Here is a 14013-nt window from a genome sequence, read left to right as displayed (position 1 = left end):
TTGTGTTCCTTCCAAATTTTTTCTTGTGGTTGGCTTGAAATTTTAAAGCATTGTGGTCTGAAAATACGCATGGTATAATCTCCATCTTTTTGTACCAGTTGAGACCTGATTTGTGACCCAGTATGTGATCTCTTCTGGAGAATGTGACATGTGCACTCGAGAAGAATGTGTAGTCTGCTGCTTTAGGATGAAATGCTCTGAATATGTCTGTGAAGTCCATCTGGTCCAGTGTGTCATTCAAAGCCCTTGTTCCCTTGTTGATCTTCTGCTTGGATGATCTGTTCATTGCTGTGAGAGGGGTGTTCAAGTCCCCTACTATTATTGTATTATTATCAATGAGTTTCTTTAATTTTGTTATTAATTGGTTTCTATATTTGGCCGCTTCCAAGTTCAGGGCATAAATAGTTACAGTTGTCAGAACTTCTTGTTGGATAGACCCTTTTATTATGATATAGTGTCCTTCTTCATCTCCACAGTCTTTGTTTTGAAATCTAGTTTGATAGAAGGATGGCTACTCTGACTTTCTTTTGATGTCCATTGGCATGATAAGTGGTTCTCCACCCCTTCACTTTCAATCTGGAGGTGTCTTTGGGTCTACAATGAGTCTCTTATAAGCAGCATACCAATGGGTCTTGTTTTTGTTTTTGTTTTTGTCCATTCTGCTACCCTATGTCTTTTGATTGGAGCACTTAGTCAATTAACATTCAGAATAACTATTGAAAGATATGAATTTAGTGCCATTGTATTACCTATAAAGTTGTTGTTCCTATAGATTGTCTCTGTCCCTTTCTGATCTTTGTTACTTTTGGGCTCTCTCTCCACTCAAAGGATCCTCTGTGATATTTCTTGCAGGGCTGGTTTAGTGTTCACAAATTCACAAATTAGTTTTTGTTTGTCCTGGAAACTCTTTATCTCTCCTTCTATTCTGAATGGCAGCTCTGCTGGATAAAAGCATTCTTGGCTGCATATTTTTCCCATTTATCACCTTGAATATATCATGCCAGTCCTTTCTGGCCTGCCAGGTCTCTGTAGACAGTTCTGCTGCCAGCCTTGTATATCTACCCTTGTAGTTTAAGGACCTCTTGTCCCAAGCTGCTTTCAGAATTTTCTCTTTATCTGTGAAATTTGCAAGCTTCACTATTATATGCCAATGTGTTAACTTATTTTTATTGATTTTTGAGGGGTGTTCTCTGTGCCTCCTGGACTTGAATGCCTGTTTTCTTCCACAGATTAGGGACATTCTCAGCTATAATTTGTTCAAAGAAACCTTCTGTACCTCTCTCCTTCTCTTCATCTTCTGGGACCCCTATAATCCAGATACTATTTCATTTTATGGATCACTTTGTGATCCAATAGTAGTCTTTCTTCTTTTCAACTTCCTTATTTTCCTTCATTTTATCTCCTGTATCACTCACTCTCTCTGCTGCCTCATTTATTCTCATTTTTATAGCTCCCATTTAGGACTGTGTTGTGGTAATAGCATTTTCAAATTCAGCTTGACCAGAGTTAGTTCTTTTATTTCTACAGCAAGGGATTCTCTAGTGTCTTCTATGCTTTTTTCAAGCCCAGACAGTATCTTTATAATCAATGTTTTAAATTCTAGTTCAGACATCTTATATCCATATTGATTAAATACCTGGCAATGATTACTACCTCCTGTTCTTTCTTTAGGGTGAATTTCTCCATTTTGTCAATTTGTCCAGAAAACAATAGAAGAAAGAAAAAGATAACAATAAGAACAACAATAGAAAATGACACAAACCAAACAAAACACAAAACAAAACAAAATAAGAAAAAAACAAACAAGAAACAAAACAGAACAAGACAGAAAACTAGATCCTGAGTGTGTTTTGGTGTGCTTATTACAAGAAACTAGATCCCAAAATAGGAATGAAAGAAAAACTGATATATACATGCAAAAATAAAGTAAAATACAATGAAAGGAAACCAAAAATTATATATATATAAAATATATATATATATAAATTAAAAGAGAATAAAAAAGAATTGAAAAAAATAAGAAAAGAGCTGAAAAAATACTGAAAGACTAAGGAAAAAAACAAAACCAACAAATGCTATACACTGTTTTCCCCAGGAGCTGAGGTTTTGCAGCCCTCTGTGGTCAGTAAACTTGGTGGGACCCAGTTGTTCAGGCTGGTCTTCTGGAGGAGGGGCCTGTTGCGCCAATCTCCAGGTCCACTTGCCTTAGTGGAAGTGTGCCTCCCATGCACAGGGAGAGAGGTCTTAGTGTAAGCAGCTCTGGATTCTACCATGTGGTGCTGTTTTGCTCCCTGAAGGCTTTCAGCACTGATGGTGGGATGAACTGGTGGCGTCTTGCTTTCTAGCCCTGGAACTGAAAGTTTGCACCTCCCCACCCCCCCTACTCTTCAGTGAGCCCTCAGAAAAGCAGTCAATCACTTTTGTCTCCCTGGTTTCTGTCTGAACTTGGTGTTTACCCAGCATGTGATGAAGCTTTTTTTTTTTTTTAAGACTTTATTTATTTGGCAGACAGAGAGAGAGAGATCACAAGTAGGCAGACAGGCAGGTAGAGGGAGGGAGAGAACCAGGCTCCCCGCTGAGCAGGGAGCCTGATGTGGGGCTTGATCCCAGGACCCTGGGATCATGACCTGAGCCTAAGGCAGATGCTTAACTGACTGAGCCACCCAGGCGCCCCTGATGAAGCGTTTTTATCTCAGGCATGCGACTGAGTTTCAAAACTCCAAATCTTATGGACTTCTGCAGCGTGGACCTGTGCTGTTTCTCCTAGGGGATGGAGGGGGGTCAGTCTCACCACACTTCTGCCTTTTGCTGGGTCCCTGCCAGGAAAGCGGTCACATGACCTTGCACTGGTTTGCAGTTTATGGCAACACAGAGCAGAAAGCCAGTGCCTAGACTCACTGTTTTCAGCTGGTTTCCCTACTCTTGTGCCTGAGAACTCTGCCCACTCAGGCACCCCCATTATTCTTGTATTCTTTTTTTTTTTTTAAGATTTTATTTATTTATCTGAGAGAGAGAGACTGAGAGAGAGAGAGCACGAGAGGGGGGAGGGTTGGGAGGGTCAGAGGGAGAAGCAGACTCCCTGCCAAGCAGGGAGCCCGATGCGGGACTCGATCCCGGGACTCCAGGATCATGACCTGAGCCGAAGGCAGTCGCTTAACCAACTGAGCCACCCAGGCGCCCTATTCTTGTATTCTTGATTCTCAGGATCCCCGGGGATCCTGAGACCATGCTGTCCCACCTGGGATTCCAACCCACTTCACCACCTGAGCACCTTTAAGCCAGGAACATCCCCCATTGTAACAGACTTCTGAAAGTTCTGATTTTGCACCCCTCTGTCTATACTTTGTGGTAGCCTCCTTAAGCTAACTCCCTACTTTCTGTTGTATTCTCTGATATATCACCCTGGATTCAAGTCTCTGTACTTTCTACCTTCCAAAAAGGGGTAATTTTCTATTTGTAGAATTGCAGCATTTCTTTTCTCAGATCTCTGATTGATTTTGCAAGTGTTCGGAATGATTTGATAACTCTCTGGCTATAGTTGAGTGACCAGACAAACCCAGGTCCCCTACTCCTCTACCGTCTTAACTCCACTCCTACAGTTGTTTTTGAGTGTCCTAGTCTTTATGTCTGGCTCCCAAAAGGGGAAAAATAGAAAGATGAAATGTGGGGGTTGGGGGTGGGCATTGGCTCTTTAAATCCCCAAGAAGTCACTTCAGCCAGAGGAAGGAGGCGCTTGCTATAATCAGGGAGGTACAACAATGGGTACTCACTTCCGTGTCTGCTCTTCTGTGATCAGAAGCAACTATTAGCAGTCAGAGCACATATCTCTGAGGTTTGGAAGACAGAGTCCTTTCTGCCCACCTTGACTCCGGCAAGCTACATTCAAGCTGCTCCAGGAACATATGCCCAGCTGCCTGTCACATGGCTGACGGGTGGAGGATGTATAGCTGCTGTGTTAAGAGCTAAAATTGACTGAAATTAACTGAAACTTTAAAAAAAGATTTATTTATTTATTTTAGGGGGAGAGAGAATGTGTGCACATGAGCAGGGGGAGGGGCAGAGGGAGAGGAAGAGAATCTTCAAGCTGTCTCCCTGCTGAAAGCTGAGCCTGATGCAGGGCTTGATCCCAAGACCCTGAGATGTTGACCTGAGCCAGAACCAAGAGTTGGCCCCTTAACCTACTGTACCACCCACGTGCCCAAACTGCAACTTTTTATCCAAGCCTTCCCCTGGAAGCTGCAAGCCTTCAATAGGCTCCAGAGTTCCCAAATATTTATAGCAGAAGATTCTGCCAGTGTAGTTACTGTCTAGGTGGGGAGACAGATTCCTGGTGCTTCCTATTCTGCCATCTTCCCAGAATCTGTGTTTGGTTCTTTTTTACATTTCAATGTCCGTGTTGGTATTCTCATTTTGTTCATGAATTTTTTCCTGATTTTCCTTGGTTATCTATTTGTGTTCTCTTATAGTACATTGAGCTTAAGATGATTATTTTGAATTTTTTGTGAGGCAATTCATATATTGTTTCTTTAGGATTGATTTCTGGAGATTAATTTTTTTTCTTTGATTGGGCTATGTTTCCTTATTTCTTCACGTGCCTTTAAAAAAAATTTTTTTTTTTTTGTGGTCTTCGACTGGTTTCATACCAGAAAAGCCCTCATCAATCAGCACAGCTAGAGATGCTGGGAGCCTCTTAATCCTTTTCTGAGGATGTGTCTTCTCTGGGCTTGTATGGTAATCTCCCAGAGACATTTGTCTTTTCTTTTTTCTTTTTTTATTTACTTTTTTAAAAGATTTTATTTATTTATTTGACAGAGAGAGACACAGCAAGAGAGGGAACACAAGCAGGGAGAGTGGGGGAGGGAGAAGCAGGCTTCCTGCTGAGCAGGGAGCCCGATGCTGGGCTCTATCCCAGGACCCTGGGATCATGACCTGAGCCGAAGGCAGACGCTTAACGACTGAGCCACCCAGGCACCCCTGCCCTTTCTTTTTTAGAAGCTAGTAATCTGTCACTTCCTTTGGTGTCTGTCTATGGTATTGCAAGTCCTGGGTGTTTCAACAAGCCTCTGAGCTCTCTTTTGCTTTCCATGGCCCCAGGCATCCAAAGTATGTTGGTTCCATCAGCCTTCTGAGGCAGGTGAAACCAAAACCAGTCCCTCAGGAAGCGTCTTGAAAAGCTGAAATGTTGGACATACATTCTACTCTTCTTTTTTTCCCCTCCTGAGGGAGAAGCTACATGTGGGATGCTTTCTCCCTATTGCACCAAGCTTTCTAGCTTGGGGAAAAGACTATTGGGTTAAAATTAAACAGCTCTTCTTACCTATTTCAATTTGTCTGTTCTTGGCTTTGAGCCTACCTGGGGTACTATGACTTATTTAGTGATTTCTAGAGTTCTCATAATGCTTTTTTTGGACTATATATTGTTGTTTGGTTGGTGTCTTTGTGGGGAAATGAGATCTAGGGCTTCGTATTCTGCCATCTGATTGATATAACTCCCTTCTGGTAACTTATGACAGCAATAGGAATTAATATGGATAACAAAAAGGTGCAGTGAGCAAAATTCATGAGGAATAAAGGACATGCTATCAAGGAGTCACATCCCTGAAAGGCCTGAGCCTCACCTCCCTCCCTTCACTGTGGATGGAGAAATCAGCTGACTATCCCTCTTGCATAAGGTATTGGCCAACATGCTGGAAGTCTTGGTTTTTGAATTTGGGGGAAGTCCATCTTGCTGGGGAGGCACAGTGTCCCATAAGTTGGTGTCACCACTGGGTGACAGGTGCCCTGATGACAGGGGGAAAGGAAGTACCTTATGGACTGGTGCAGGGCACTGTGAGAAGGCAGAGCTTGAGTTGGCTACTGAGGGTGTGTTGGAATGGAAAGGAACATTCCAGGAGAGTTAGGAGTGCTTTCTGTATAAGTGCAGGAAAATTAAAATAAAATTAAATTTACCATTTTAACCATTTTTAAGGATCCAGCTCAGAGGTAGTAAGTAAGGAGTGTTTTTGTGCAAGAAGTAATTTTATTTTGGGAAGGATAATCTGGTGCTTTTTCAATGGCTATTTATTTATTTTTGTTTATTTTTTTGAGAGAGAGAGAGAGAGAGAGAGCAAGCAGGGGGAGGAGCAGAGGGAGATGGACAAGCAGACTTTGCACTGAGTGCAGAGCCTGATGCAGGGCTCAATCCCACAACCCTGAGATCATGACCCTAGCAGAAATCAAAAGTCAGAGACTCAACTGACTGAGGCACCCAGGCTCCCCAAGACTAAAATACTTTCAGAGAAAAAAAAGTAAAAAGACTACTTAGGAAGTAATAAATCAATGAATAATTGAGCATTGTTTGTCATATTGGCTAAGGAAATGATCATTTGATTTGAATAATGTTGCAAAATGGAAAAGAAAGAATTAGTATCCCCATTCCTCAGATAAGGAAACTGAAGATCTGTTGAAGTGACCTGCTCCAACTGCACAGTATGAAAGTGGTGTATCCAAGACTAGAACCTAAGTCTTCACGTTCTGACTCCAGGCCTCTTTGCACCACCCCTTGTTGGACAATCCACCTTCCTGAAGCTGAAGCTTCCTTAGTCTCTGTAGAAAATTACCTCCGAGGGAAGACACAGGATGCCAGGGCTGGTTAGCAGCAGGTGACAGCAGTGACTGGACTCAGGGCCACGTGCTGGACAGTCTGTCCTCAGGATATCACCACTTTCATTCTAGTGGGAAAGAACATGGTTTGGCAGGTCAAGAAGAGGAGTTTGGGGCGCCTGGCTGGCTCAGTAGGAAGAGCATGTGATTCTTGATCTCTGGTCGTTGAGTTCAAGCCCCATATTGGGTGTAGAGATCAGTAAAAACCAAACCAAAACTGGGGTGCCTGGGTGGCTCAGTCGTTGAGCATCTGCCTTCAGCTCAGGTCATGATCCCAGGGTCCTGGGATCGAGCCCCGCATCAGGCTCCCTGCTCTGCGGGAAGCCTGCTTCTCCCTCTCCCGCTCCCCCTGCTTGTGTTCCCTCTCTCGCTGTGTCTCTCTCTGTCAAAAAAATAAATAAAATCTTTAAAAAAAAAAAAACCAAACCAAAACAAACAAACAAAAAACTCAAAAAAAGGAGAGGGGTTTGAATTTTACATTTATGTGACTGCCATTTGTCGAGAGGCACGGTCCCTTCAGTCTCGCCCTCAGCAGTGAGGCCATCTGCGTGCTGTTGACCGCAGTGGCAAGCTAGGGCCCTGGAATCAGAGCACTAGGGTTGGCATAAGGTGTATGGGGACGACAGAGAGCGTGCTGCTTGCTGGCCAAAAAGCCCTCAGCCAGAACAAGTCCCAAGAATAGACTTTGGAAGCCTAGGAGATGTGCAGTTGTTCTGGAGGAGGAAAGGACAGTAATGAAGCTTGCCATATAAGCCCTTTGTGGAGGCCGCCAGCCAAGAATGAAGACAGCCTGCCTTGGGGCCAGATTCTCTCCTCTCTGGGCAGCCTCAAAATAGGCCGTGTGACTGGGTCTGTCTGTCCCACTGGAGAGTTGAACTCTAGCTTAAAGGGGGCTGAGTCCATGTGGTCCAGACCTCTCCCCAGGGATGGGTCCCCTCTGCCCATCCTCAGCTCTGCCAGAGGCTCTCCAGCTTCTGGGCCAACACACTCTATACGTGGGTGGTTATGAGAGAGAATGTGGTAAAGCCCGGTAGGAGAGGCGTGGGGGGACCGTGGGCGGGACAGCCCTCCGGGGCAGGGGTGGCCAGGCCAGGCAGCTCTGGGAGCCGGTGGGTGGCCACCACAGGCCTTGGGCTTGCTGCACGGGGACCGCGATGGCCTCTGGAGTGGGGAGTGGGGGCGGCAGTGCGCGACAAGTGGGGGGGTTGACTTCACACGGTGGGAACCAGGGAAAGGTAATGGGGAGGCTAGTGGCCTGATCGGACACGCCTCTGGGAAAGCAGGCCCTGTGGGAGCCCAGACACGGATGACTTCAGACAGAGGGCCCGGAGGGAAAGGAACAGAGTCAAAGGAACAGAAGATAGGCATGATCAGAGGTGCCTGGCTGGGAACCCAGGGAAGGGGGGGTGGAAGGAGTCACAGGAATCACGCAGAGCGTGGCCCAGGCGTAAGGGACAGAGAACTGCGAAAGGCCCCCCCTCGCTGCGTCACCTTAGACTACAGACCACTTGACGTTGGGGAGCCCGCCCACACCCTCTGGGTGGCTAAGAGTGCATGGAGTCCGCTCCCCAGGGACATGGCGGGGGGGGAGCACCCCGCACGCCCCCTGCACTGGCCTCTCCATCCGGAAGGACTTTTCTGTCAGCTCGGGGGTGGCGCTTCTATTCCCTCAAGAAAAGACAACGACTTAACTGGGGCTGTAACTGGTCTACAGAAAGAATTTTATCATAATGATAGAATTTGTGCAGCTTCCAGACTCACTTGAGCCATTAGCAGAAAATTATCAGCCCCCAAAGGTACGCATACGTGTGGGGATATGTCAGGAAAGGCACTGGTTTCCCCGTCTTGCTGTTTGACCACTCTGCTCGGGCGGCCCCAGCCTGCAGTAGGTGCTGGCGAGGGGAAGGAGGAGTCAAGGTCGGGAGGAGAGCCACTCCAGAATGTGGATGCTTCCCTCCGAGCACCCCGGGGCTGGCTTTCTGGAAGTGCTAGACCTGTGAGGCATTGTGCTGGCCCTGGGCTCCGGGGACATCTCCCAATACCCACAGGAGGATGGGACAGTAACTGGGGGAGAGCCCGGGCACTCTGAGGATGAAGCCCTGCAGACAGCGGGGCCGGTGCTTTAGCCAGGGACAGCACCCACTGTAAAGTGACCTTGATGTTGTTCTTTTTGTTTGTTTATTTGTTTGTTTGTTTTTGGGAATGAGCACATGCCAAGGACTTATTTAACTCATTAATGAAGGGACAAGTAGGATGACAGAGCTGGTTTAAAACGTATTTTAGTCATTGAAAGATTGTAGGAATAAAGTTGCTAAATTACATACAAAACTGGTCAACATCCCAGGGCAATAAAACTGTAACCTCTGGGTTGTAATCTGTTCTACTGGACAGTGACCATTTGTATGTTTGCAAGACAAAACTCACCGCGTTGCTATTGGGCAAGGATAATTTGCATTGCTCTCAGTGAACATCTACCCCAGGAGGTTTATAAATTACCCTCTCAATAGAGTGCATTCAGTGAAAACCAGCATGCCTGCTGCTGGAGAGCAGATGGCCTCGAGTGGGCCTGTTAGTGGATGCTTTGGGGTGGCATTGGGAGAACAGGCTCTCAGCTGTGTTCCTGTTTCCAAGTTCAATATAGTTCTTTTCTTAAGTGCTCCCCCTTTTCATCACAGATAAGCTCCCAATGTTACCCTGAACACAGGAAGGCTGGTCTGACTCACTGACACTCGCTGACACAGGCCCAGCCCGAGGTGTTAAGCCAGGTCAGACTCCTTGTCATCTGTCAGGCGAACTGGAGCTCAGAGCGTTAGTAACAAATGAGGCCAGAAAATTAACCTCATGTTATGGACATTGCATGCGGATTCAAGGACTGCATCTTCAATAGCCTTTACCATTCCAGAGATTTAAAAATTCTCTTACGTGTTCTACTCTGAGGCTGGGACACTCAACCCACGAAAGGAATCTCCACTCAGTTTTTCCTGCAGAACCTATAAAAGGAGGTGAATTCCACCCTCCTCGAAGTCCTAAAAACTGCTAAGATTCCCAGCCTGCGAGAAAATGTCCTTTCTTACTTTTCCCCAGGAGGGCTTTAGAGGTATTATTACCACATTTGAAGTCCAATCCATGTTCCTCAACGATGAGTTTATCACACCTGATAAAATAGAATTTATTATCAAATATAACACTACAAAAAATGCAAAGTTGCACAATTTGTCCAGTTATATCCTGATTAAAAATAAGGACAGATTCTTTTTTTTTTTTTAAAGATTTTATTTATTTATTTGAGAGAGAATGAGAGAGAGCACATGAGAGGGGGGAGGGTCAGAGGGAGAAGCAGACTCCCTGCAGAGCAGGGAGCCTGATGTGGGACTCGATCCAGGGACTCCAGGATCATGACCTGAGCCGAAGGCAGTCGCTTAACCAACTGAGCCACCCAGGCGCCCATAAGGACAGATTCTTATTGAATGTACACAAATAATGCCATTCAAAGCAAAGAAACTCAATAAAACTATTTGTTTATGAATTCTGAGATAGAATTAAGAATAAGATATTAAAAAGTGAGGGCGCCTGGGTGGCTCAGTTGCTTAAGCGGCTGCCTTCAGCTCAGGTCATGATCCTGGAGTCCCAGGATCGAGTCCTGCATCGGGCTCCCTGCTCAGTGGGGAGTCTGCTTCTCCGTCTGACCCTCTCCCTTCTTGGGCTCTCTCTCAAACAAATAAATAAAATCTTTAAAAAAAAGATATTAAAGAGTGTTTCATATCAACTTGCAAAAGCATAGTCTATTAAATTGAGGTTAGAGAAAGATGGAGAAAGAGAAAGGGCTTCATCATATTCTAATCAGAAAATAAGATGCAGATTTCCTTCATTCATCCACTCAGGTCACCTTAATTAATTCTTTTTCCAAGGGATCTTGTATCTAAAATTCTCTGCTTCTGGACTACAGAGAATCCCAGAAATCTTAACTCCATTCCCTGGGACCATCTGACAGCATCTAAGCAATGTCTGCTCCAAAACTGTATCAGTGACTGTTCCTTGAAGTGGAGTCCTTTCCAAGGGCTTGGAGACTCTTCTTTCTGTTGAGGATGTAAATTCTCTCCTGGTTTAGTTCAGCTAGGACCTTGTTTCCAGAATCCCCTCTCTGCACAGTGCTGGGTGAGAGGGAGCCCAAAGAGAAACCAGCCCAAAGTTAGGAGGGCAGAGCCTGCGAGTGGTAGCCATCACCCAGTGGTGACACCTGCAGGTCTCACAGGGGGCCAGCTGGTACTCTTCCTCATGAGCGCCGGCTGACAGTGCCCAGGCCCATCCCAGACCAGAGGCAGCAGCCTCGGACACCTGTCCAGCAGTACCTGCGGGGACCTGGCATCCAGGGTGCCCCACCACCTCCAGCATGGAAACCTGAGTGTCACCAGGGATGCGACCATCAGCTCAGCCCTCTGTCTCCACACTGGGAACCTCCTGCTCCCAAGACTAACCCTTCTCCTGAGTGCCAGGGTAGTCACACCTTAGCCTTTCTGTGGTTTTAAAGCCAGGTTCCTGAACACACACGCACACACACATTCACTCATACATCACATATCTGTTCAGTCTTCTATAGCTTTGAACTTATGAATGGAATCATAGTCCTAACTTTTCCGACATTTAGATTTTTCAACATTGTTGTTTCCAAGTTGATGCACAATCACCTTAGTAACTTATCGTTTTTAAAATGGCAGACTAAATACCCCAATGCCAATTTGTTATTTTAACAGAGAGAAAACCCAAATTCCAGTCTTGCATTAATATAATATTTGGCAGTGAAGAATTCATCCACTTTTATACGTTCTTATGAACAAATCCATTAAGTATGAACAAATTTTGCCCAAGTTTTAACACAATTCGTTGTTTCTCTTCAGACTTATTATTTGCAGACATTTGGAACCAAGGAAAATGAAGTTTACTTTCTTCAAACCTTCTATAACTTTCTATTTTCATTCAAGGTGTATTTTAACAACCCTCTTTCTCATTCTGGAGTAAACAAACACTTTATTTTAGACAAATGAATCTCTTTTCCTTGATAAACAAGAGCACATCCTGAGTGCACTGTCATTATTTCTTTGCCACATTGCTCCTGGTATGGTCTCAATCGCCAGTGTTAATTATCAGTGTTAGCCTAAGTCATTAACTTCTGTTTCACAGACAGACTTGGGAGGTAGGTGACTGCGAACTGCCCACCGTCATGCATCATTTTAGCAGTGTCACACATAGGGGCCTCTGGAGCAGTTGCTGAGACAGAACTGGGGGTGCAGATGGTTTCTAGGGTCCAACACTTGGGAGGAGAGGGAGAAAGCAGAATTGGGCAGAGGAAAGAGTCAGGGCCTGTGGGACCAGAAGTGACAGAGAGAGGCGTCCTGCACTGGATGAATAGTGGAGGCTATGAGCCCCCCTCCCTGTTCAGTGGTGACTCCCAGGCAGGCACATCTCCAGGGAGGTGGCTCTGATGCAGAGGAGGAGCCTGGCAGTGTGTCCCTCCTCAGTGGGGCACCCTGGCTGTGCACCCCCCATCCACCACAGCCAGTGAGGCTCACAGACATAGGAGACCCTAGAGCGCACCCATCAAAGTAGAAAAAGGGACACACTTGTAACATGGCCCAAAGGTATCACCACTCCGTGACATATAAAAATAAGACAAATAAGTACTTAAAGATTATCTGTTGATTAGTTTAATATTAATGCAAGTCTTAAAGTTAATTAAGGACCTTGGAAATGATACATAAAAATGACATTCTACCGAACATAATTACTATTGGTATAACAAAGTTTGTTAGATTTGTAATTCAATAGAGTTGAACACGATTTTACATTTTTTAAATCTGAAAATTTATATGGAAGTAATATTAGCTTATTTGATAAATATAAGAAGTATAGGAAGTTCAGATTATTTAATCTATTCAGGATAAGACAAACTCAAATTTATAAAAAATAAATGTATGCTTGCATTATACTTCACATAGGTTAAAACCAAGAAAAAAGCATGTTAGCTGTTTTTAAACCATACTTATTAACTTAGTATGATTTGTTTAATCACTTTGATTAGATTCACTTTGTTTCTTACAGAAAATTGGGGAGAAATTTTTTGGGGGGAGGAAGATTTTCTCTTAAAAGGTTGGCACATTAAATAAAGTATTAGAAGTTCAGTTTCTATATTTTCTGGGAATTCTGGGAACATTAAATTGATGTAAACATTATTAGTGGCTATAAACCAATCAGAACATTTATTTATTGTGATAGACTTTATAATCTAATTTATTAATACACTAATATTCTATATAATATAATATAATATTAATACAGAAAATATTTCAAATGCTTGATGTGAGAGGTAAAGAGAAAAATGAGGAAAGTCTCACTGGAAACACAGAGAAAGCACTTGCAGCTCTCTTTCTATAACCTCAGCTCCAGAAATGTGAAAACTCCCTGATCTAGCCCTTAAAAACCATTCTTCTTCTTAGGGACCCAACAGATCATTTTGATGGAGGCGACCACACAAACAGACAGAAAAAAAAGGTGACTAAACCAGATTTTTTGTCATCTGTCATCTGTGAGAGTCGATCCCACCCACCTCAAAGGAGATGGGCCTCCTAAGGGCCAACCATAAAACCTGGTTCTCAGGCATTGCTGCTGCTAGTGGGGAAGAAAGTACTGGATCTGGCCAAACCAGAACCAGAATCAAAGCTGGCCAAGAACCAGAAACAAAAACAGAAACACAGGGTCAAGAGAAAAAGAACCAGCGAGTCAGTGAAGGGAACGTTCTAGTGCCATTTGGGATTTACCCTGGGGATCAAGCATCAGTTCTATAGCCTTGAGTCACTTGCAGGAGGGGGAGTTCTGTGGCTCTGTTGGGTGAGTCCGCCAGGCATCTTGATGGGGCCTCCAAAATTGTCCAACTCTTTTGTAGAAATAAAAAAAAACATAACCTTCATTCAAATGTAGATTGAAGACATGTAACACATTTATTGAACTCGCTAGTAAGGGAACAAGGAGGATGGTGAAGCTAATGGCCACGTTACTCTTTTGAAATATCTTTCTGGTGGGCTTAGCTGCACCCCACAGTTTACACAGGAAAAAGTCCTGTTGATTATCTCTATATGATGGCAGGATATTATGGGACTCCTTTGGTTATGGCTGTCTACCTGGGCCTACTGAGGCACGTGACCAAGAGTGAGAAATTAAAGGATCCCACAGGCACCCTGATGTGCATGTATAGAAACAGCATGTGAAGAAGAGGGCTGATTGCTGATCATAGTTCTCTGAGGACTGCAGGCTTTTCCAAGGTCCACATTTTGATGTGGACACAAAGCCAGTGGTGACTTCGGGTATCACTCACTTCCT

At 44.5% G+C, this 14013-nt stretch overlaps 1 pseudogene; it reads left to right on the top strand.

The window, feature by feature from the left end:
• LOC102726642 (uncharacterized) overlaps positions 1-13437 on the top strand; it is a 19031-nt pseudogene extending 5594 nt beyond the window's left edge.
• The last annotated feature ends 576 nt before the right edge of the window (positions 13438-14013 follow it).

Source organism: Leptonychotes weddellii, chromosome 13 (assembly GCF_054177405.1).
Source record: "Leptonychotes weddellii isolate Sample4059 chromosome 13, ASM5417740v2, whole genome shotgun sequence".
Taxonomy (NCBI): domain Eukaryota; kingdom Metazoa; phylum Chordata; class Mammalia; order Carnivora; family Phocidae; genus Leptonychotes; species Leptonychotes weddellii.
The sequence above is the reverse complement of the archived record's forward strand: the minus strand, read 5'-3'. Positions and strand labels throughout refer to the sequence as shown.